General features: G+C 44.4%; 1 protein-coding gene across 4 annotated transcripts in view; it reads left to right on the top strand.

Moving 5' to 3' along the window:
• Nucleotides 1–23,682, top strand: part of FGD5 (FYVE, RhoGEF and PH domain containing 5) — a 153,751-nt gene that overhangs the window by 18,937 nt on the left and 111,132 nt on the right. The window lies entirely within an intron of this gene.

Below are 23,682 nucleotides of genomic sequence, written 5' to 3'. Positions count from 1 at the left end.
AGATTAGTGTAAAGGAGAAGGGAATTTAGCCCACTGCTTCCAGTTAGAACAGGTAACAGGGAAACAAAGGAAAGGCACCTGAATGAAAAATCTGGGGTAAGTTACATGAATTAAAGTCTTCCAGCCACATTTTAAATGCATCTTTTGTTCTTTCCCACCTGAGCTGTTTCACACTCATGTTTCACTTTTTCATGAAATGTGTGTTTTCAAATATCCTCCTCCTATGCATTTTGCATAGGGCAGGAAATCAAAATATTAATTGCTTGGGGAAGCTCACATTAGTCAGATCTCACTAATGGTCCACTGTCATTTTCCTTTCAGCAGCTCTGTTTCCATTGAGAAAACTCACATTTGCTTTGAAACTGGGCCATTTGTTTGTATCAGAGACATACCACCCATTTTGGGTTGTTCTTTAAGGTAAAAATATTGAACTATGTAAATTGTTATGACTTAGACATATGGGGAAAAGCCAATCAGAACTGGTTCAAGGAAGTCTCGAGGTCAAGGTTTGAACATGGTATTTCAGGTTGTTTGTTGTGTATGCTGTTTCTGCTGCTAAGGGAAAAATGAAAATTGGGCATTCCTAAATAACCCCTTTCTTGGCAGAAGGCTGTTTGGGGAGCAGAGATGTGCATGTTACTAACAAGTTTTTATTGAGCTTCATTCATGTATTCAATGCTGTACAAAACAGAAAAAGACCATGCACAAAATGGATTATCAAAATGGATAAACAATATAGTTCTGTTCTAATCCAGCGCATTATGTAACTGAATAGTCTAATCTCAAAATAGGGTAATTGTACATAGTGTGTGTGTGTGTGTGTACTAACTATATATATATATATATATATACATATACACACACACACACACACATATATATAGTTAGTATATTTATTGTTAAAATGGTGCTTCTTAAAACGGACTTCAAGGGCCCTAACTTTAGAGTATGGAATCATAGGAGAAGTAACCCTGCCACAGAAAGCCTCATGATGATATTAACTTAAAATTCCTGGCCTACTTTTATTATGATGCTTTTTTTACTCATCTGAGACCCTGACTGCTTTGAAACAGCACATATGTAACACATATGGCACCTCACTATATTCACCTAGTGTTGGTAGCTAGCATCTGTCTGTATATTGGTGAAAGGCTACATAGTTGATGAATGAACCAGTGCAAATCTTCATTAAAGTTTCAATGAACAGAATTTGAAAAGGATATAGAATTATAATGATCCAGAAACCACCACGTTCTGAATGCTTGTGATTGGGTGGGGGGCATTGAAACTGACAGATGAGAAGATTCACTTTTTAATTTTCATACGTAAAAGAAAAGCCATATGGAGTAGATTTAAACCAATAATTTTTAATTAAATGCAATCAAATTTCTAGAAAGAGCTCAATAATGCAAGTCTGCTAGAAATACATCTTATCTTACAATTACCATTGCTAGGCTAGTGTTTGCAATATTGTCCCCTGATGGGCAGTTACTGTAGATCCCCCAAATTTAGCTATGTGGTATGCATAATTAAAATCCGATTCAGAAATGCAACAATAAAGATGGTCATTAGCAGGCTGCGCTGTGGGGAAAAGAGTTAGCCGTATGTGGAACCAGTCTTTAGGCCCCTCAAAACTCCTTAACCATGAACCCTTCCTGATTTGGGCAGCCAAGAAATGTAAATTTCAGCTTTCACTTAATTGTTTAGAAAGGAAGAGTCTATCCCTTTTCTTTTGCAGAGATGGCCCTGAAAATGTAAATGGATGTAAAACGACTGCTAGCATTGAAAGGAACAAACAGCTGGGCTCCACATCTGCAGTAGGAAGCTGCTCTGGCCTAAGCATCCCCTTGCCACCTACACACACATTTTGGGCTAGATCACTGATGCTAATAGAGCTATGCCTATTTACAACTAGCGGAAGATAGGGCCTGTTAAGGAAAACGAATTAATTACATTTGGGGTGTATCCCAAAGAACCATTTCATTTGCCCTCCCCAGAACCCTTAGTCCGCCTACACCATGTGGCGTGATAATGGTCAAAAAGAAGCTGTTATTTTGGGGAAGGGAAACAGGCGCAGCAAACACTTGTTTCATAGGCTGTCTCTGGTCACAAAACTTCAGGAGAAATAGAAGGGCGCCTTTTCCACAGTTTTTAGAGTGATGGCAGGAAAATGATGCAGTTAAGCATCTGCCAGAACTGCATTTCTATCATAACCTTCCTGTTACCTTGGTTTATCATTTGGCTCCAAGAAATTTGCTAGGCCCAAATAGTCCTTTCTGTTTCTCTGCTCAAAAAGTTAGAGGGAAGCAAAAGGAAGATAGCAGCAGCCCCACACAGTGTGCTCTCACCTGGGAGTTCAGACTTCCTGGGAGGGGATGAGCTGGGAAGACACTCCTGTCCCTCCTGGGCATTGTCCACCCAAAAGTCCACAGGGTTCCCATCCACAATGGTGATCCATTCTGCACACAGTGAGCCATAGTCAGAGGACTCAGGGTAGCCAGCAGCAGGGACTATATGGGATGGGAGTCCTGATGTTGTGGTGCTAAGTGGTCCGAGGAGTGATGTGGAGACCCTGTGCCTCTGTGCAGATGGTCCAAGGCCCATGGCATTTCCCAGTAGGTCTCACAATATATGAGGGTTTAGAAGGTCAAGCACCAATCCTCTGATGGGACAGTTTGGAATAAAGTCCAGGTTTCCTTTCCACAGATGTCTTTATGGAAGTGGACAATCTGGGCATCCATTTGCTCAGCTAGTGGCACGTGAGCTGTAGCTCACGAAAGCTTCTGCTCAAATAACTTTGTTAGTCTCTAAGGTGCCACAAGTCTTCCTGTTCCTATTCTTCTCTCAGTGAACATATGCATCCCTCTCACATACATGGTGTCGGGAGCCCACAGAGTTTGAGCCTGGGAGCAAATCTATCTACAGATCTTTAGGAGAAAGATGGGGCCACAGGATGGTTTACATGAATAAGGCAAGTGGGATTTGGCCTTTGATTTGCCTGATCCAGACTGGGCATTCGCTCAGTGATCAGCGAGCAACATGGCTGAGCTAAAATCTGAAACATTTAAACTGGATACGATATTTAACGTTGCCAAGCACCCACAACCCATGTGCAGTCACCGCCTGGGAAAGAAATTTCACATGGATTTTCCCCACAAATACTGACTGCACATACATGCTGTATTTGTGCCACAATAAGTACAGATACAAGGGCTCTGTCAGCTCAAGTAGATCCAAAAATCTAAAATGTATAAAGTGCCAGATTCCAGAGTTCCACGCTAGATAGTGCTGTTAAGGTCTACCCAGCACTTAAATTACATTAAAAAAACCCAGATCTAAGTTACATTGGAACAATTGGTTTTAACAGCTAAAAAGAACATGTCGTTTTTAATTTCCTCAACACTTGTTCACTTCCATGGGAGATTCCCCCGACACACACACGCTTTTTTTTTTTTTAAATTATAAAGTGGATTTAGTGGCGGTGACAGGTACAGGACTGATAGCCCTGCAGAGTTAAGTCCTCTAGCAAGAGACATAGGACACAATGGGCAGTGGAAAGGCACATATGCCCCACTCCACGAGGATAGGAATAGGGATCAACAATGGGGTGAGAGAGTACTTTAATCTCCAGAATATGTTTATTCCTCTGTCTTCATGATGAATCTACCAACAGAGGGTCTAACCAACTAGTGCCACTAGTGATGGTGGCTTTGTGGTACAGACACTTGCCGCTAGGAAGTGGACTGAAACCATCATCTCCATTTCACATAGGTCACCAAAGAGCTATCAAATGGTACAAACAAATGGTTAGTCACTGCTGTCTGGGGGAAGATTCAAACCCACGAGCTAGGGGTGATAGACTCCAGATCTCATTGGTGAGGCCCCAAACCATCCTATCACCTTTTTCCCCTTTCCCTTTTGAAAGGAACACTAAAAAGGCTTAAAGAAAAGTCACACAAAAATATACTTAGAAGGTGAAATTCACTCCATTGAAGAGGGCCTGGTTAACAGCCTGTGTACCTTAAAATGCATTTAAAATAGGGGAGATTAATCAAAGCCACAGTGGTGAATTTCACCCAAGCATTCAGCATTCAAAACCTAGTTCTGACCAGTAATCGGGAAGCTGTATCCTCAGCTCTCTGTGTTGTTCCTTGAAATTGCCAGCACATATGTTATATAAGATAAAAATCACTCTCACTTCGGAGACTGAGTACGATGTCCAAGTGCAGTATGCTAAGGCTAAAGTGCAGGTAGAGAGATAATACATGCCATGGATGTTCCAGTGTGAGCGATCTACATTTTGAAACAGCCAAACCAAGGAAAGGATGATCAGTGTTTGTGTATTCAAGTGGAGCAAGAAACATACTGGAATTTTATAGATCATTTGCCTAATAATAAATCCAGTGAATCACTATTGTTGATATAGCAGAGAGGTGCACCATATGTTAATGTAGGTAACACACCAGCTAGCTTGTAAACAGAATGTTTTTAGAAAACGTTTCAAAGGGACACTGTTGAGGCTGCCAGGCCAAAAATGTGCCATGCCTGCAACTAGAGAGATGAGGGATAGATGTGGCGGACTCTGGGAGGCAGCCATGAAAGTAACTGGAATGGGCATCTCAATGCTTTTATTCACACTTTTACTATCAGCTCTTTATCTGATATATAGCCAGGCCTCCAATTCAGCTCTACTCTCTGCAATTATCATTAATCACATTTATTACGGCAGTGCCTCAGGGCCAGCCAAAAATGAGGCTCCATTGAGCAAGGCACTGTACATAAGAACATATGAATGGCCATACTGGGTTAGACCAAAGGTCCATCTAGCCCAGTATTCTGTCTGCCGACAGTGATCAATACCAGGAGTCCCAGAGGGAATGAACAGAACAGGTAATCACCAAGTGATCCACCCCCTGTCGCCCATTCCCAGCTTCTGGCAAACAGAGGCTAGGGATACCATCCCTGTCCATCCTGGCTAATGGCCATTGATGGACCTATCCTCCATGAATTTCTCTAGTTCTTTTTTTAATCCTGTTATAGTCTTGGCCTTCATAACATCCTTTGGCAAGGTTGACTGTGTGTTGTGTGGAAAAAATACTTCCTTTTGTTTGTTTGAAATCTGCAGTCTATTAGTTTCATTTGATGCCCCCTAGTTCTTGTGTTATGTACAACCATAGTCGACAGTCCCTGCCCCCAAAGAGCTTATAACATAAATAGACAAGACAGACACAGGCTGGGGGGAAAGGTAGAACTCACAAGCACAGTGAACAATGTGGTAGCAGCAAATGTCATGTTAACTCCACAGGGTTGTGGGTTTGGATGGGTTACTTATGAAGATTTCAGCTAAAAGGGAAGGGAAGGGAAAGGAGGGGAGGGGAGGAGGGCAGAAGAGAATAAGAGGGGCTGATGTGGAGTGAACTGTCAACTTGGACTAGTCATATACTAAAAGTTAGACAAGTACATTGCCTAACTGGAGCGTCAGTAAAATCCAAGTACGGATGAGAATTTTGCCTGGTGATCAGAGCAGGAGGGTCCCGCAAGAGGAAACCTTCAGTGTATACCAGTACACATGCCCCTTTGAATATGCAGCACCGAGCTTTGGTTTGTTACTATAGGGCTGTTGAAATCCAGCAAAGAGTAGGCCACTTGCGTAAAGCAAGTAAAGTGGAGCTAGACGCAGGGTCACTGGATTTTTTTTTTTAATTAATCTAATAAAGCAGATTTACAGCTGTAATTTTGTCACTTTCTTCTCTTTCTTTTTTCATTAGCAACACATTTGAAACAAATTCATTTAACTTTTAAGATAGATCAAAACCCCTTAACACAGATTTAATCCCCAAGCATGACAGTCTAAAGCTTTTGGATACATGCACCACATCTATAGTATGCATGCTCTTTCCTCATTACTGGCATCTGAAATGTTGTCTATTTGGCAGCCTACTGCTTGTACATTCAGGCTGTTGGGCAAGTAAATGTAGCTCCAACAGTGGCCCATAAACAGCTTTCTTCCCTAGAAAAAGGGACAAGAGCTGTTTACAGGCGTGAGGTCTGTTTTACTGCTTTTGTGAACAGACACAGTTCAGCTGAACTTCTTCCAAAAGAATATAACAGAACTGGAAAAGGTTTCCATGGAGTGTAGTTTGGAAATGTTGGAAAGCTCCTCTTTATGATTTGTAGGTTAAAGATCCCTCCTATTTAAATACTATGGGGAAAAATTCTGATCTTAGTATAAATCCACTCAGACAACATTGATTTCAGTGGAGTTTACATCAGCATCACAGAGATCAGAATCTCTCCGTGTTTCTTCAGAAAGAGGCGCTCTCTTCTGATTATAGACAAAAGCACATTTTTGCTTTAAAAATATAACTGCGTTTTAGTCTTTAAACATTTTTGTCTTTCAATAACATTTTAAGAAGATAGAACTTCCCTCCAGTCCACTCCTGGGCTTTCTGGCCAACCCGCTTATGCTTGGGCCACCTCCTCCTCTGCTGCATTTGTTTTAACTGATTGGATTTGTAGTAGCAGGTGGATGGGTTTGTAAAAGCTGGCCTAAACTATTGGGTGGGGAAGCAGAGTGGTTACACACTGCAAAGCAGCAGATATTCCATCTGGCTGCACTATGTAGCCCTAGAGGTCACTAACTTCAGAGGCGATGGTTCTAAGCAAGTTGTTATTAAAGGTGAATGTGGAGAGGAAGGCAAAAGGTCTCTACTACAGAGGCAATTGTTAATAACTGAGATTGTATCATGGGGAAAATGGAATGGCTTGCAACCACAGATTTGTTGTTTTAAAAGATTAATCATGCGGATCCTTCCTTGCGCATACAGGGTAAAGATGTTAATCAAATAGGTTTAGGGGGGATTTTTCACCCATGGTTCAGTTACAGGAGCGGAGGCTATCTGTTAGCATTAAGTGAGCATATCTTGGGTTCTCCTAACGGTTGCCCTGTGCATGAATATCCCATATCCATACGGTCTTTCTTTTCTTATTACAAGGTGCAAACATAGAGTCGCTGCCCTAAAGAATTGACAGCATAAACAGACAAGATAGACAGGGGACAGGAGGAGAAAGAGAGGAGCAGTGATCTGCCCAAGGCCACATACAGCCAGTCCATGGCCCAGCTGGGACTTGAACCCCAGCCTCTGTATTTTAAAATGGAATTAGTGCTGGTGACAGGTGCAGGATTGGTAGCCCTGGAGAATGAAGCCCTGAGCCATAGAACAAGGGAACATAACCTATCTACTAGACCACCGTGCCTCCTCTTAGGTATGCTTTTGCCAGATACTGCTATTGTCTTGGATGTAGTGCACAAATTAATTTTAAGGTCAAAATCCTGGATCCCAGCACCAAGCCTCGTGTCTGGGCTGTTTCATGGGGGTGGAAGGGAAAAAAGCCTTTCCCCTCTATGACAGCACCATTGATGTCCAGCCACCACTACTGCCAGATGATCCCTCACCAAGGGGAGACTAGCTAGTGGATCTATATAGCTGTGCACTGGGACCAGTCACCCTTACCCCCACTGCACCCCGGTGCGGTGCAGTGCAAGAATTCTCCAGGGAACAGTGCTCTGTGGTGCACAAAGGGTGTGGACTACCCAAGGCCAGCCTGGCTCCTGTCGCCAGCTTTCTGCAACAGTTTCCCTGAGCAAGGGCTCTCTGGGACTATGGAGGAGGGGCAGGATTTGGCCCAACAGAAATGATCACTAGTTGGTAATGTATTGCTGACCACAGAGGGTCAAGTCAGGGTAGGCTCCTCAGTAAATTAGAGGAAGGACTAAGCAGGTAATGCAATAGTCTAGCATGTGAAGGCGGCTTGTATGTGATTAGCAGAAGGAGAAAGTCCCATCAGCCACAGGTGACTCGAGGGATCAGTCCTGACTCAACAAAGAAGGGTGCAGCTGTGCAACATGCTGCCGTTTCCCGCCTCATACTTAGATTGGTAGCTCTTTAGGCTATTTGTTCTGTAGTCATACAGCACCTAGCACAGTGTGGTCCTGGGTCCATGACTGGGGTCCTAGGTGCTAGAGCAATACAAATAAATACTACTCCTATCACTACACAGGGGAACGGAGCTGGAGCGTCACTTGGGGCTTCTATTCCCTGGACTAGTGGAGATCGAGTATGGCTGGAACATGATCTCTGTCACTGAAGGTGCAAACTGCCCGAGCCTGGACTGGGCAGATAATGGAAGAGCAGAAGCTCTGATCTTAAAGGAAACCACCTGCCTTTTTTATTGCTATGGTTCACAACTCTGGTGAGAGCAAAGAGGGCAGGAATGGCAAATGAGAGGGGTAATATCAGAGCTACATACGGAGAAGTCCCAGCACAAAGAGCTGGGCCTGCTACACACTCAGGAGCCCAGGGCTAACCTTCCAGCAAAGAGAGAGAAATAGAGCTTGGGATTTGTTTTTGGATGAGTCACTTCCCCAGGAAGAGTCAGCTCTGATAGAGCAGCTGGTTTCCAGGGTGGTCTCAGGTTTTCCAGCTGGTCAGGCTGAAGCACAAGGGAGCCAAGTGACTTGCTAAAGTTACATAAGGAAATAGGGAGCCCAGCTAGAGCTTAAAGAAGATTTGGTTGGTTTCTGCCTTCCTTATTTTCCTATGTGTATTCTTTTCTGATTTTAGGGCAGGGGCTGGACACATGATGCACCCTCAGCTCATGCTCACCCCATCTCCTCCCTTCACCACCATTTAAAATGTGAACAGAGAAATTAAGCAGACATTTTGGGAGAAAAGAGTCCCATATAGTCCTCCCTCCTTTCTTAGGAGCAGTGTTACCAGTAGGACAGTCTACCTATAAATAAGCATAAACTAAGCCTATTTCTCTGCCTCTAGTCACCTGCTCTACCATGAAGCTAGCTACTGTGTGTCCTTGAAGTGAGAGAGAGAGCTTCCCAAGATGGAGGATGTTTTTTTACAGGGTAAGCCCCGCCCATGGGTAGGGACTATGTTAATTAGGGAGTGGATTGGGTTGCCTCGGAGAGGAATGGAGCTGGGATGCCCTAAGGAAGTTCCAGCCCTTAAATCAAAGTAGCTCATGTCAGGTTCTGCAGAAGGTTAAGCAAGGGAGAAACAAGGCATTTTAGGTTTCTCTATGCTGTTTTTAAAAATATATATTGAGCTTTTCCTGCATTCTTTCTTTCTGTGATTTTTATAGCATGCTGCACCTATAGCACCGTGCTGTGGATAGTCCAATGGGCCATTTTACATTTGTCCAGCAGAGAAACCACCACCTCCAACACTTACTGTTTTCCAGCTCCCAGGAAGATATTCTTAGTAGGCATTTTTGGGGTGACTGTCCAGCTCCTCAGTGGGTCAGCCACGCTGTCCTGGTGCTGATCTTGGGATGATGATTGTGCTCAAATCTCCCCCATTCTGTGCTGCATTAAGACTTCTCCAGGGCCAGTGCTCACATTCCCTTCTGGGATGTCTTGGAGCAGGATGCTCCATACTGACAAGAGCACAAGGGCTGGTCATGTACAATGCAGATCATGCAAGGATCAATTTGGTGAAAGGAAGGATAGTTAGAAGGGCCGGGTGCTACTCTAGGAGTTAGGAGACTTTGGTTTAATCCCTGCCATACTACTGGCTCCCTCTGTGACCTTAGGCAAGTTTCTTAGTCTCTCTGTGCTGCACTTCCTAGCTGTAAAATGCAGATAATGTTTCCATAGCTCTCAGGGGTATTGACAGTCTAAATAAATTATACAAAAAGAAAAGGAGGACTTGTGGCACCTTAGAGACTAACCAATTTATTAGAGCATAAGCTTTCGTGAGCTACAGCTCACGAAAGCTTATGCTCTAATAAATTGGTTAGTCTCTAAGGTGCCACAAGTCCTCCTTTTCTTTTTGCGAATACAGACTAACACGGCTGCTACTCTGAAACCTAAATAAATTATAGTTCAGAAGGTGCCCAGATGCTAGGGTAATAGAAGACCAGTATCCTAGACAGACTTATGTCAGGTGTGATGGGGATAGTCTTATAGTTGGGACTCAAAGGATCTGTGTTCAGTTCCTCCCTCTACATCGAACTTCCTATGTGACCTTAGACAAGTCAGGAGATCTCTCTGTGCCTCAGTTTCCCTTCTGTAAAACCTCCATTGAGATGGTGGGAATGGACAAGTTCATTAGCGTTTGTGAGGTGCTCAGATACTAAGCTGATAGGAGTGCTATAAATACCTGATAGATGCAAGGGTGATTCCTAATGAAGACACTCTTGTGCCATTCATATGTGACCCTTGCTATTTTGCTAGTTTGGAACCCCAAAACATACAAAATATGGACAGGAAAACCAGCCTGGACCTTGCAAACCCGTTAGGACCTTAGGATGCAAAGATCACCAAAGTTGGGCCTATTGGGGGTCTGGAAATGGAAAAAAGCTCTGTAAACAGAGATTGTAGCTTTGTACTTCAAGGAAGGGAAGCAGGGTTTGGGGTTAGGTCCAGAGAGGGGTGGAGAAAGACAGATTTCCATTTGGAGTCAGTGGAGAGAGAGGACGCAAAGCAGTGCAAGAAGGAGACCTCAGAAGATTTAGATCAGCTGCTGAACTTCTTGGGGTTCATCTGAACCAAACTTTGAGGTTCACCCATTGCAAATTAGAACTCAGGTTCCCAGAGCTTTACGCTGACCATCAGACCACACACAGCCTCCTATTTAAACCCCTGACAATAGATATGGTCAGATCAGAGATGAGTCACATCTTTCCTTCTGTTTACTTTAAAGTTGTTTGAAATGCCATTGGGAGTTAGAAGGTGATGGCATTAACACAGGATTTCCAGCTGCTCAGCATGGAGAGCAGTCTGCATGGAAAAAGCATCCTTCCATACTCAGAGATGGGCAGAAATTGTGCCTCTGCCTTGTATTGTTAGGCCTCGGAGGGGTGGGGAATTGTTCTTCAGAGAAAACAAGGACAAAGGCAAGTCTGAAAGCTGGTTGATGCTGTGGATTCATAAGCAGTTTCATAAAAGTTCCCATCAACCCAATTTATGCTAGAAATGTTACTGTTGTCAGGGCTTCTGGAGGGCTATGGGCAGTTTTAACAAGATGACTGCTGCTCACTTCCTGCTCTAAAATGCCTGGCACTTCTTTTGACTCCCTCTGTAAAGTTCTCAATGCACCTGAGACAGCAGTTAGAAGTCAACAGGAGACGCGAATATGACCCTGAGTACAAAGCAATGAAGAAAGTGTGGAGGTCAGGGTTTCCTTTCCATTCTGTCTTCTATAATAAAATTCAGCTTCATTTTGCATGTCTGCGTTATAAACTTTAGCCCCAAATCCTACCCAGTTAAAAAAAATGCCCGTAGAGATTTATGTAACAGCAGGAAAGATGAAATTAGGTAGAATAGCCATTTTGTTCACATAAGGCTGTGATTCTGCCCAGCGCAAATGTGGAACATTGTGCCTATAATACCCAGCTCTCATACAGGACCTTTCATCAGCAGATCTTAAAGCACTTTACAAGAGAGATCAACTTCATAATCCCTGCTTTACAAAAGGAGAAACTGAGGCACAGCAACATACTCCATTTACTCTGCAGGCTAGTACCAGATTTAGGACTAGAACCCAGGTCTCCCCCACCCAAGGTTGGTGGCTAAGCCAATGGGCCACACAACCTCTTGCAGAAATGTGATAAAAAGTGAAGCCCATGACAGAGAGACCAGGGCACCTTTAGGCTGCAGCACTGAGAATGCAGCTGCATGGACACCACATTGCCCCTACCTAGCAGCTAGAAGTCCAAGAGGGGTGCAAATAACTAAGTGTCTGGCACTGTCAGCATGAGTGGGGGATCCTAAACCCCAGTCTCCTCAGATGCCTCTGTGCTCCACTCACACTCTGCCTTCTTTTTTAAAAATTCCCTACTTTTGAGAGTAAGGCAGGGGCTTGAGGCTTACCAGATCTTCAAGGTGCGGAGCACCATTAATTTCAGTGCAATTTCTTGGTGCCGCTAATGCTTAACCTTACTTTCATCCACCTCAGCCTTGAGCACCCTGCTGCTCAAGGCTTTTGTTACAGACGTATGGCAATTAAAGGCTATGGGAGTTTGTGTCTGGTAGGTGTCTTGACCCAGCTGAAGTCTTTTAATCTCCAGTCTGGATTTATAAGGAAAATAGTTAATTTCCACTGTGCACAGCAGCAAGTGACAGCATTTAAATCATTGCAGAAGGCAAATACAGAGTAAGAAGGTAGAAGGTAGTAAGAAGGTAGAAGGTGGTAAGAAGATTGCTCAGGGAAGCCGCAATCTTGGATGGTTGGAGGGAGTATACACGAGTTAGCTGTGTGCAAAATCATGGGTGAAACATACACACACCCCACTTTTATATTATTGTTCTTGGGAGCCTGTACACTTGAGTCATATTCAAGCAATTTGTGTGCAATAATGATGATCATTTTAATGGGGAAAAAGGGAAACCGAGAAGGTAATGAGGAAGAAATATAAAGCTGAGAACATTTGCTTTCTCTAGTCTGTAAGGCTTCTTATATGCTTTAAAATTGACAGGATGTGTAAGTGTGTGGGTGTCATTAAAAAGATACAGCCTCCCACATGTGTGCTCTGATGGCTGCTATTGCCAGGAAATACTTATTTTCCTATCAGACTAATTAGGAGACAGGCAAACCACATAACTCATTTAGTGGATTAAAAATAATAAAATAATGCATTCATTCATTTCCCTCCCACACCCCAAAAAATGGGTCAAGAAGAGTACTAGAGCCAAGCACTATGTGGAGAAGTGCTGTGCAAGCTTCCCATATGCAGCCAACGCATCTCACTCCTGCCTGGCAGCATCCTCTGCTATTCCAATCTGGGGCTCCTCATATGTAGCTACGCGGATGTATCTCAATTCTCCTTTGCAGCACTGCCTACTGTTCCAGTCCTGGCCTCCTACTACAGCTATGCTAATCTATCTTAGTCCTGACCCATAGCCTCCCCGCTGCAGATATGCCAAACTTGGGCTTCTCACACACATCTCTGTCAAGGCATCATAATGCTGCTATGTGGCATTCCCTACTATTCCAGCCCTGGACTCCCCACACACAGTTTAACCAATGCCCCTGAATAGTATCCCCTACTATTCCAGCCTTGTACGCTGATTTCCAATGTGAAAAAGGGCCCATTAGGAAATACAGTAGAAACCAAGCCATCTAGGACAGGACTTATATTGAGATGGTAAAGAGCTGGGAAAATGCTAAATGTTGGCTCTCACATCTAGCCTGACTCTATTCAAAGCTTTCTGAGGTTTGGGTAAAAAATTAAAATACCTTTTAGGGCTGAGATTTTCAAAGCTGTCTTGAGTTTTGAATATCCAGGGGTGTTGGACACCCAGACCCCATTCATTTTCACCAAAGTATCCGCATGCAGAATGCCTCATACACAGTAATGAATCTATTCTCACACATGCCCCTGTGAGGTAGGGAACTGAAGCACAAAGGGATGTGTCGTGCCCAAGGTCATCCAGGAAGTAGGTGACAGAGGCCTGATCCTGCATCATTAAGGTTAATGGGAATTTCACCATTGATTTCAATAGGCATAGGATTTCCCAGGCAGTGAACAGGGGTGGCAGAAGTAATTGGTCCGAGTGGTGAGGTTTCGAGGCCGTGAACTTCTGCAGCATACTTTTCATGGTCTGATTAAATCTCTCTACCAGCCCATCGGATTGGGGATGGCACCGTTGTTCTGAAGGCTTTTATTTTCAACAGTTCCTTCCTAAATTGGGACATAAGCTTGCTGCCCTGATCTGTGATTATTTCCCAAGGGCCATCGCCTTCATGGGGTGGAGCAGAAACTCCTTGGGGTTCGTAGGCTCATCTCATTGGGTCATTTCTTTGTTCTTCCACAAAATCCATGTTGTCGGACAACATGTCGATCACTGCTGGCTCACTTTATTGTCTCCATTGGGGCAAGTCTCTCCCGCCCCCATCGAGCCGTCGTCCGCGGGAGGCGATATTCCTTCTCCTGGGTCTTCCTCCTTGCCTTTGCCTGGTAAGGCTTGCATCTCGGTTGTCTCCCCATCTCCAGCATCACTGTCTGTCCCTTTCAGAGGCTCCCCATTCTCAGACCTCATCAGGTCTCTAAAAGATCTCCAATCTCTCCCAGTTATCACTGGATACACAAGGTTTAAGGCTATGCCCACCCAGATATCCTCATTGTGGTCTTGCACCCTCAATTGCAACTTCTTTGTGGGGTAAGGGCACATATCCCCATCGATGCACGGCAGATAGATGGTGCCCATGGCAACTGTTACTAGGAACAGCTCCAGGTCATCCTCCAGCCCCATTTTTGTTAGCTTTAGTGGAGGACTCGGGGATGGGTCTGGGATAGCGTTGCCCACTGCTGACCTCCCTGGTGCACTCTGGGGATGAAACAGTGTGGCCATCTGCTGCACCAGTTGTTGCTGCTGATCTGTTTGCTGGGCTGCTAATTCCCTGATAAGCTGCTGCTGCTGCAAGGCTTGGGGGTGTTGCTGGGCAGCCAGCTGCTGGAGCAATGGGGTCTGCTGCCGCTGTTGGTGGTGCTGCAGATCCACAGCCCATCTTTAGCTCACTCTCCTTTTTCCAGGTTGCCTGCATTCACCAACGCTTCATAACAGGCTTCACTCTGGGGCCAGCAGGCCTAGTGGTCAAACCACAGGCAAACAGTCTCTCTTGAGTCTGGGACAGTTGTTCCGGGCAGTGCAGGGGCCCAGCATCCAAGGCACAGTTCATTGCCGCTCCAGCGGAGTCCTCCGGAATCTCTCAGGCAGCCAGGGGGAAGAGTAGAGGGATCCAGGCTCTCCCTCTCCACTGGGTCCCGGCCCAGGGAGAGAGATGAGGAGTGGCTCAGTCCCTTCTGACTGCTATTCCAGATCAGCCTCTCCTGGCCACTTCCTACCTTCCCTGTTTTCCCTTCAGTCTGGGGCATGGCCCAGCCTTCGCCTTGCAGTCACAGTAATTCAGAGCCTCAGCTGGGGAGCACGGGGGCTTTCCAGTTCACTCTCAGACTCCATTTGTGCACCCTGGTCAGGGAGAAGGGGGAAAAGAAGCAGGGTCAGGCCCCCGCCCTCCTGGCTGAGTCTTACTCACAGCCCTAGTCCTTCCCCTGTAGATCACTCTACTTCAGCAGCGTCTGCTTTCTTACAGCCAGTCCCTCCATTACTCTCCCGCTGGCTAACTGCTGGAGCTCCCTTTTAAGCAGGTCCTCTGAAGGGAGCATGTGTTTCAGCTGCTGAGGGACAATGCCTCCTTGGCCCAGTACTGTTCCACCACTCCATTAACCTTAGTGCGGGGTCTGTAATCCCTATTGCACCGCCACAGAAGGGCAGTCAAACCTGTGTGATCATTAATCTGAATTGCAGCCAGGAAACCCTGACTGATGCATGCATGCTGAGTCATTACTGAGGTTCACCGTAGGTATGTCTACATTGCACAGTTAGCTTGGGTCCTTACCCAGGTTTTAGTCTTAACCCCCCTGTTGTACACACACAAAGCTTCTGGCCCAGTTTTGGAGGTGCTTTAAGCCTTACAGGGCTGGGGAGGTTGGAGCCCTAGCTCTGCTTTATCTCACACTGGAACCCACCCACTTTGCACAATCCAGACTAAACCACTTGAGTGCTGACAGCCCTCCAATGCCTTCCCATAATTTCCCCTGAATGACAGACAGGTTGTTCTCCAACTGTCTGTGAAAGACTCCTAGAGCATCTCAGCAAAAAGAATCATGGGATTATGCTCCCCCACACACAAGTGAGTGCATAAACAGTAAGGACACAGTTATGTGGGTATGGCTTTGTCCTGGGAACACTCACACCTGGGCTAAGCTGTCCCAGGTGTTCAGACTCAAGTGCCAATCATCTGGGCGAACTAGGTAGCTAAATTCCCTCTAAGTTGCACAGCCATGCAGCAGACTGTCAAGGGACGCACCTGCATGCAGAGAGGTGTGCCTCTCCCCAGCCCTGGGTTGCTGCAGTGAGAGAGGGCTGTGGGGGAGTCCTCCCCAACGCTTGCACCCCAAATCCCTCATCCCCAGCCCCACCCCAGAGCCTGCACCCCCAGCCAGAGCCCTCACCCCTCCACAACCCACCCCTCTGCCCCAGCCCTGAGCCCCCTCCTGCACCCCAAATCCCTCGTTCCCAACCCCACCCCAGAGCTCACACTCCATCCAGAGCCTTCATACCCCCCCATACCTCAACCTTCTGCCCCAGCCCTGACCCCCCTCCCACACTTCAAACCCCTCAGCCCTACCCCCCGCCACACATCACCTCCATATTGGTGCATATAACAAAATTCATTCCACACACGGATGTAAAAAATTAAAGGGAACATTGCTATGTGGTGTAGATATAGCCATAGACTTTGCCAATACAAACTATGTATGGTACTGTAAGTGAAATTTATACCTACCCAATGTGACAGGGTGTCTTTGATTAATGTCATCACAAAGAACCTCTTTCAGGGTGTTACTTTTCAAAACATGATGCCCTTTAAGATGTTATAAATGTCATTCTTTGCATAGGCCAGGAGACCGCAAGTGGGAAATGCAAAACCCAGAGCAAGGTGAATTTGAAGCAACTAAGCAACTACTTGGATGCAATAGCAGGTGAGCTTTGCAGATGAAATGCAAAACTGGCATATTGCATTGCAAGGTTTTAAAGGTGTAAAATCCAGCACATTGCAGAGAGCCAGCACAAGTCCCACACACCACTTAAGTCTTCATTTGAGCCCTTAAGTGCTCATTAGCCCTTCAGAGAGCACCTTGAGCTTATCTATAAATGTACAAATTAATAGAAGGCACATTGGATTTATGTAAGCTGATTTCTTAGTGAGTGAAGCTTTGTTGTTTGGTACTTCTACTCGTGGGTAACCCTGGTTCCTCATCCCTCACAGTACATCCTCCCAGCAATCTGATGAGTTGTAAACACATTTTAATTTGATATCATTTTTCTTATCAATTGGACTTGTTTCAGAGAGTGACTTTGTAATCAGAATAAGAGTGCTGAAGGGTGTCTACCACATACTTGGGGCCCTTCATTTGGGGGTTTTAGTTTAATTTTCCCCTGGAATTTATCAGGGTTTATTACTCCAACAACAAAAACAGGTGAAAATTGGTGGAAAAAACTATTAATATTTTTTCTGGGTAAATACTGGAGTTTATTTTTGTGGGTGGCAGAACAAGGGGAAAAAGTATTCAGTAGATTAATGCTTTGATGAATGGAATTCAGTGTGGTTTGCTGCAGAATTAGAACAGAACTCAAAACAAAATGTCACCTCGGAGTTTAAGAAAACAATAAATCTCTAATCCCCAAATAAAACTTTTCATTCGAATAAACAGTTTCCTGTTGTTGACTTAGAATTATTAGCCTATAAATATTTACATTTAATAATCAGGCCATACCATCTGCAGCGCACACTCTCAACTTCATCCTTTCCTCCTGTTTTTTTTTTAAATTTTTGAATACTTCCTTGTGTTCTGAAATATATTCAGATACAGATTTTCGTTTTCTTCCTGTAACGGGGTTCACTCACCACTGTGGTGCCTCCTGCTGGCTGTCTTGGGAATTAGCTCTGCCTGTAAATGTGCCCTCTTTGGGTGGTGCCTCGCCACCATCGCTCCTGCTCTAGGACCCATGCCCCTCCAAGGATCGTGGCATCCTCTTCAGTGACACAGCCCTCCAGCCATGACACACACTGTGCTCCTCCCTTCCGGGAGACCTGCAGTCCACTGTTCAGCCACTTCCATTAATGGCTACCATAGCAAACTGTCTGGTCACTTTCTTGCGGCCCCTGCCTTTTTGCCCTCGCCTCAGGGCCCCACCCTGCAAACCCTAGCAACCAGCCAGGAGCAGTCTCTCACTCCCCTGGTCCCTGCTAGCAGCACTGCTCTGTCCAGGGTGCTGGCAGTTCTCTAAGGCCTCCAGAGACACAGTCCTTCCCCCCTGGGCTCCCACCACAGAACTGCCCTCCTCTGCCCTGCAGCTCTCTTTTTATATGGGTCTGCTTGGTCCTGATTGGCTGCTCCCCTTAGCCCTTCTCTGATTGGCTGCCTCCTGCACAGCCTCCCTAGGGCTCTATTAATCCCTTAGAGCTCAATGTGGGACAGGTGCCCCATCACATTTCCCATTTTAGTGTATCAGATCTTTAAACTGTTATCTGCTAACAGCTTGAAATGTGTACATGGTCAGATTCATCAGTACGTTCAGATGCACACGCATTTCAGAGCCTGTTTATTGTGTGTATCTTCTAGACTAATACATAGCCTTACTTCAACAGGCAGCTTTGCATCTAAGCACAGACTAATGTATTATCGTAATACATATATCTCATGCAATGTATTATATTTTCCTAATAAAACAAATTATTTTTTTATATATTTGAACAATACAAAAGTAGGGTGAAAATCAGAAAAAAATTAATAATTCCTTTTGTAAAACCTGAGACTTTTTGTATAAAAATTGCTTTAAACTGAAAACATGCTGTATCACTCGAAGCATGGATGTAAGAATGCATATGCCATTTATTCCACAAGGTACAATTCTAAATTTCCTGGAAGTAATGTTTCTGATTACCATGACCGGCAGGGTTGAGTTTACGATTATTCCTTTATTTGGCACATGCCCAGATTTCCTTGAGCTAATCTGTTCACAATCATATGGGCCAAAAGTCAATTTCAATGGAGTTAAACCAGGGTTGAACTGGGCCCCTTGTGCATAGCAGCAGATTTACCTTGGGTGGTGATTATAGGACATAGGATGAAGTCCGTGAGATGTAATGGTACTCAACACCTTGTGGAAGGAGCTCAGCTCCAAATAGAGGCAGGGAGATGAGGTGTGAGAGACTGGCCAGTGCATGTACAGATTTCAAATTACCAGGTCCATCCTTGATGCAGAATATGCCAGGAATGTGTTATCTCCCACATACACCCTGGTTGATCTTATATTTATATTTGAGATTTATAGAGTGAGAGATTGGTATCACAATTCTGAGGCCGTTCCAGAATCCTCTTTCCTTCACTGCTAAATAATACAGTGTATATATACCATACCATTAAAAATGCAATTGCTTTTTTGTTGTTGTTACAAATCTAATCCAATAGTTTATGGTTTGTTGTTCAGGCCGACAAAGTTATTTATAGCTGATAGTACACTTTTAATTATCCTGCAAGAACTCTGCTTTCATGGGACCCATGGGGGTTTAATGTAAAGCGGCCTTAATATAGGCTTTTCAGTGGCACACAACAATTAGTTTTATCTTAATGGACCAATTAGAGTTAATGGATGGGAGAATGTATTTAAGAGGCACTGTCTCTTTTGCCAGGACCCCCCCTTTAAAGAGCTAATAAAGGACCCTTTCACTTGAGTAATTGGTTGGCTTAATTAGATGATATCTCTTCAAAGGCCTGAAGGTAGCAGATTGAGGCCTATCAGCAGTGAACACCTTTTTGTGCTCTGTCCACATATGCTAAACCTACTTCACCTTTGGTTTATCGGTAGCAACACAGGGGTTCTTCTGACTTATCCTCTGCCTCAAAGGGAGCATAATTAGGCTACCAGTACCTGCCAGACTGTTAATTTTTAGATCCTTATTTCTCTGGCAGTCTTCATCCATCTGCTCAACCATTCCTTCTTAGCCCTCTGATAGTAAAGGCCTCTTCATTTATTCTTCATCTTGCTGAAGGATTTGGACCCATCTATTGGACACAGTTAGCCAGTTTGGGCCAGCAAATCACGTCTTAGCCCGCTACATCTCCTTGCCAACTTCACCTTGACTGACTGACCTTCTGACCTCCCCACCCAGACTATCACTCCAGTTTCTGGAATGGAACTTGAATTCCAAGAAATTAAAGCAAAGCTGTGGGTCAGAAGAGCACAGAAATTTCTTCCTCCTCAGCTAATTTGACTTCGGAAGCAATGGCTTGTAAATTATATGACACCTCCTTAGGCCTGATCTTGTAGTCCTTACACGGGTAAAACTGCCATTGAAACCAACAGGAATTATGCCTGAGTACGTACTGTAGGATTGGCCACTATAATTTTTTTCCTATAAACTTGAACCCCAAATGCTTCACAGACTTAAATAATACAAGATAGTATATGGCAGTGATGTAAAGAAATTACAGGGTGAATAAACTCAGGCCAATGATTGAAAATGAGATAGATGCATAATGAAACAAGGGAAGAAAAAGACATTTTAAGCTGACAGCTAAAAAGGGGGATGGAGGACTGATGAGGTGAAGTGTTAGCAATGCTAGCCTGGGATTTCTGTGAATATTATGCAAGGTTGGGAGACTTAGGAAACACATTCATTGTGCCTTCAGAACTCACTGTGCAACCACTTCACTGTCCATATTTCTTGCTTTGAGACATGACAGCAGATAATTGGAGGCCCAATTTCTTACACCACACACGTTAGCAAATCTGCCTTTCAGAGACTGAGGGTAAAAGGGAAAGATGAGGGGATGGGAGGAAGTGTTCAGAGTCACACAGCTTCTTGTAGAGTCCCAGATGTTAAGCATTCAGCTTTGCTTCTCTGCTTTGGAGAATTTTGCAGCTCCTCTACTATTACAGAGACGGTTACTGCAATACAGGGAAATTAATGTTACTACATGTTGCCCCCTAGTCTTTGGGAGATATAAGCCAGTTAGTAAGGCCCCAATTACCTGTATTCATGTACTTGCAGAAGAGACCACTGAGCAGCTTCAACATTCCAGAAGCTCAGTTTATTTTCACGGTACAATTGCTGAGTATCCAATCTTAAATCTGCCATGTGCTTTCATATCCAAAGGGAACCCCGGCCAAAAGGACATCCTTGAAGATAACAGCTTTCTGACTAGGGCCAGCAGTTTACTCCATTCCTATGTCCTCCCCTCCCTCTGAGCTTGGTAGGAAAGGCTGCCACACCTTCCCCTTCTTCTGATATGGACACCCTCACATCACTTACAGGTAAAGTGGCCTGATCACACTGAAGCATAGGAGCCATGTCATGTTTTCAGTTTTTGGAGGAGCTAGTTGCAGACAGGTGCAAGGGAAATGGATGGCAATCTCATCAAAATCTCTACATTTTCTTGAGCTTATTTCCCCACCATGATGGCATTCAGAAACCACTATTATATATGGATGTCAGAATAAGACAGTTAATGAACAATTAAAACATTCTCCTGCCTCATGCCCAAATATCAGGGCAACAGCACGCTGGGCTGAGAACGACATTGGGACTCACATTTGCTTGTGCTGCCCTGCAATCTAAACCTTCAAAGGTATTCTCTTGGTAACAAAAGGACATTGCCATTCATAGCATTGGGTTTTCAAAAGCACTCAGCACTGGTCTAACTTTGTTCGCATTGAATTCAATGGTAAAATTCCCAATTGATTTCAATGAGAGCAGAGTTAGGCCTTGCTGAATGCTTACAAAAGTACCACTCACAACACTTAGTAGACTTTCAGTCAAGAACAAGCAAGATTGTGTAAACTGTACAGATCTTTTTCCATTGACAATGCAAACAGCTGGAAGGTTCATGCTGTGGGCTATGATAGATGCACTGCTTAATCTCTCACTCCAGTCACAAACAGGTTTGTTTGTTTGTTTTACTAGGCGAAATACTTTTGTGATCTTTACAGGTTTCCATGTGAGCCCACCACAATACATTTCCCTCTCCCTGTTCCGCCTGTTCCCAAGCTGGCTGCACACAGTTAATAAAGTAGCTGATCCTGTTAAGTCTGTACTGCTCCAGGGAATGACAGTTCCTCTTCCATCTTAGAGTCCTCCAGAGCAGAATGGAGCTGATTAGGTTGAACTTGTGGTGAGTGTTTTCCATGGAAAGTATGGAATAGAAAACTGGCAATAAAACCAAAATAAAATGTAAAGCGTCTTGTTCCAAGTTTTAGTTACTAAGTTATGGTGCCAAAAGTAAACAAAGGAAGATTAATCGTTTGGCTAAAAAAGGAAAGAAAGGGAGGAAAAAAATAATCAGGGCCATGCTCTCGGTCCCAGCTCTACAGTATGTGCCATGTTATCAGTGAGTTACTTTGTGTGATATGTTCTGTCTTCTTCCTAGTGAATCCAGAGCACAGAGTCAGAAAAACAGGGAGAAGCCTTTGTTATAGTCAGAAAAAGGACCACAAAAATGAATCCAGATGAAAAAAGAATGAGCTAGATGCTCATTCCAAGTAAAGTAAATTGGTGCTGCACTAAATAGCGCTATGCCATTTTATACCACCTGGAGAGCTGACCTGATATTTCTAATTGTCAGCCATGCTAATTCAGTGTAGAACCTGCAAACTAAAGCTGGTCTGAACAGTCGTGACTAAAGGACATGTTGATGATGGTAAATGTTGCTCAGAGTCATATTGGTTTCGACTCTCAGATGCTATAGCATGGGGGTTGGTGTGCTAGCCTGGTTCTAATACCTACTCTCCTATGGCAGTGTGACCTGGGATGAAAAACTTCGCTCTAAATCAGACAGCGCACGGCCTGGGTCTCAGACCCATTTCCGTGGAAACATTAAGGTTTTGGAGAAAACCAAATTTTGAAACCTTGAAAGTGCCTGCGAAATGGAATTGCCATCCTCTGGCCAGCTCTACTGAACGCCACGCTGGATTCTTTCTGCCCCTTATATGATCACTAGTAACAAAGATCCTGCAATCCGAGTTTACCATTCTGCTGGTTATGCAAGAAGCAGAATAGAGTGCAGCTTCCTCTCCCGTCGCAGCATTGATTCTGCAGTGCTTACGGAAGTTAAATCTTATGCTGTCAACAAAGCAGGTATGCGACTGCATACACACGGGGTTGCAGATCTGTTGAGTGAGAAAGTACATTTCTTAGACACTAACTTGAATGACTGAGGCCCTGGAGTTTTTGATTGTTGGCATGCAGGAGCTAAGGCAGAGCTTGAAATGATTCTGTTAAAACAATTACCATTCTCTTTTTTTTCTCTTAACCTCTTCGTGTGAATTTAAGGTGATATGGGGACTTCTTTTTACCCAGAGAAAAGCATGGGCACCAGGAATACAAATATCCCCAATTCAGCCCCAACAATAAGCCTCAATTTAGACATATGAGGACCACAGCTAGGTGTTAGAGGGTAGTTCCATCTCCATGGCCTCTTGGCCTCTTTATTGAGGCCTGGTCTACACCTAAAATTTAGGTTGCCCTAGCTGTATCACTCGGGGTGTGGAAAATTAACAGCATGTGAGACATAGTAAAACTGACCAAAACCCTGGTGTAGACACCACTGGTTGGCAGAAGAATTATTCCAATGACCTAGCTACTGCTTCTTGAAGGAGTGGATTTACCTCAGAGAAGAAATAAAAACTTTCCATCGCTGCAGCAAAAGTCTACACTGCAGTAGTATAGCTGTAGTGCTTGTCGTATAGACATACCCTGAGATTGCCAACAAGGGGACCAATTAGAGCCAGCTGTGCTGATGGGTTTTGTGGTATAAACACTGAATCACTAGGAACTATGCTGAGGAGCCACCAATTCCTTTAACATCGGTCAACAAGCACCCATCAAATGATAAGAAAAGGAGGACTTGTGGCACCTTAGAGACTAACCAATTTATTTGAGCATAAACTTTCATGAGCTACAGCTCACTTCGTCGGATGCTGTAGCTCACGAAAGCTTATGCTCAAATAAATTGGTTAGTCTCTAAGGTGCCACAAGTCCTCCTTTTCTTTTTGCGGATACTGACTAACACGGCTGCTACCCTGAAACCCATCAAATG

Source organism: Lepidochelys kempii, chromosome 7, assembly GCF_965140285.1.
Source record: "Lepidochelys kempii isolate rLepKem1 chromosome 7, rLepKem1.hap1, whole genome shotgun sequence".
NCBI lineage: Eukaryota > Metazoa > Chordata > Testudines > Cheloniidae > Lepidochelys > Lepidochelys kempii.
The sequence above is the reverse complement of the archived record's forward strand: the minus strand, read 5'-3'. Positions and strand labels throughout refer to the sequence as shown.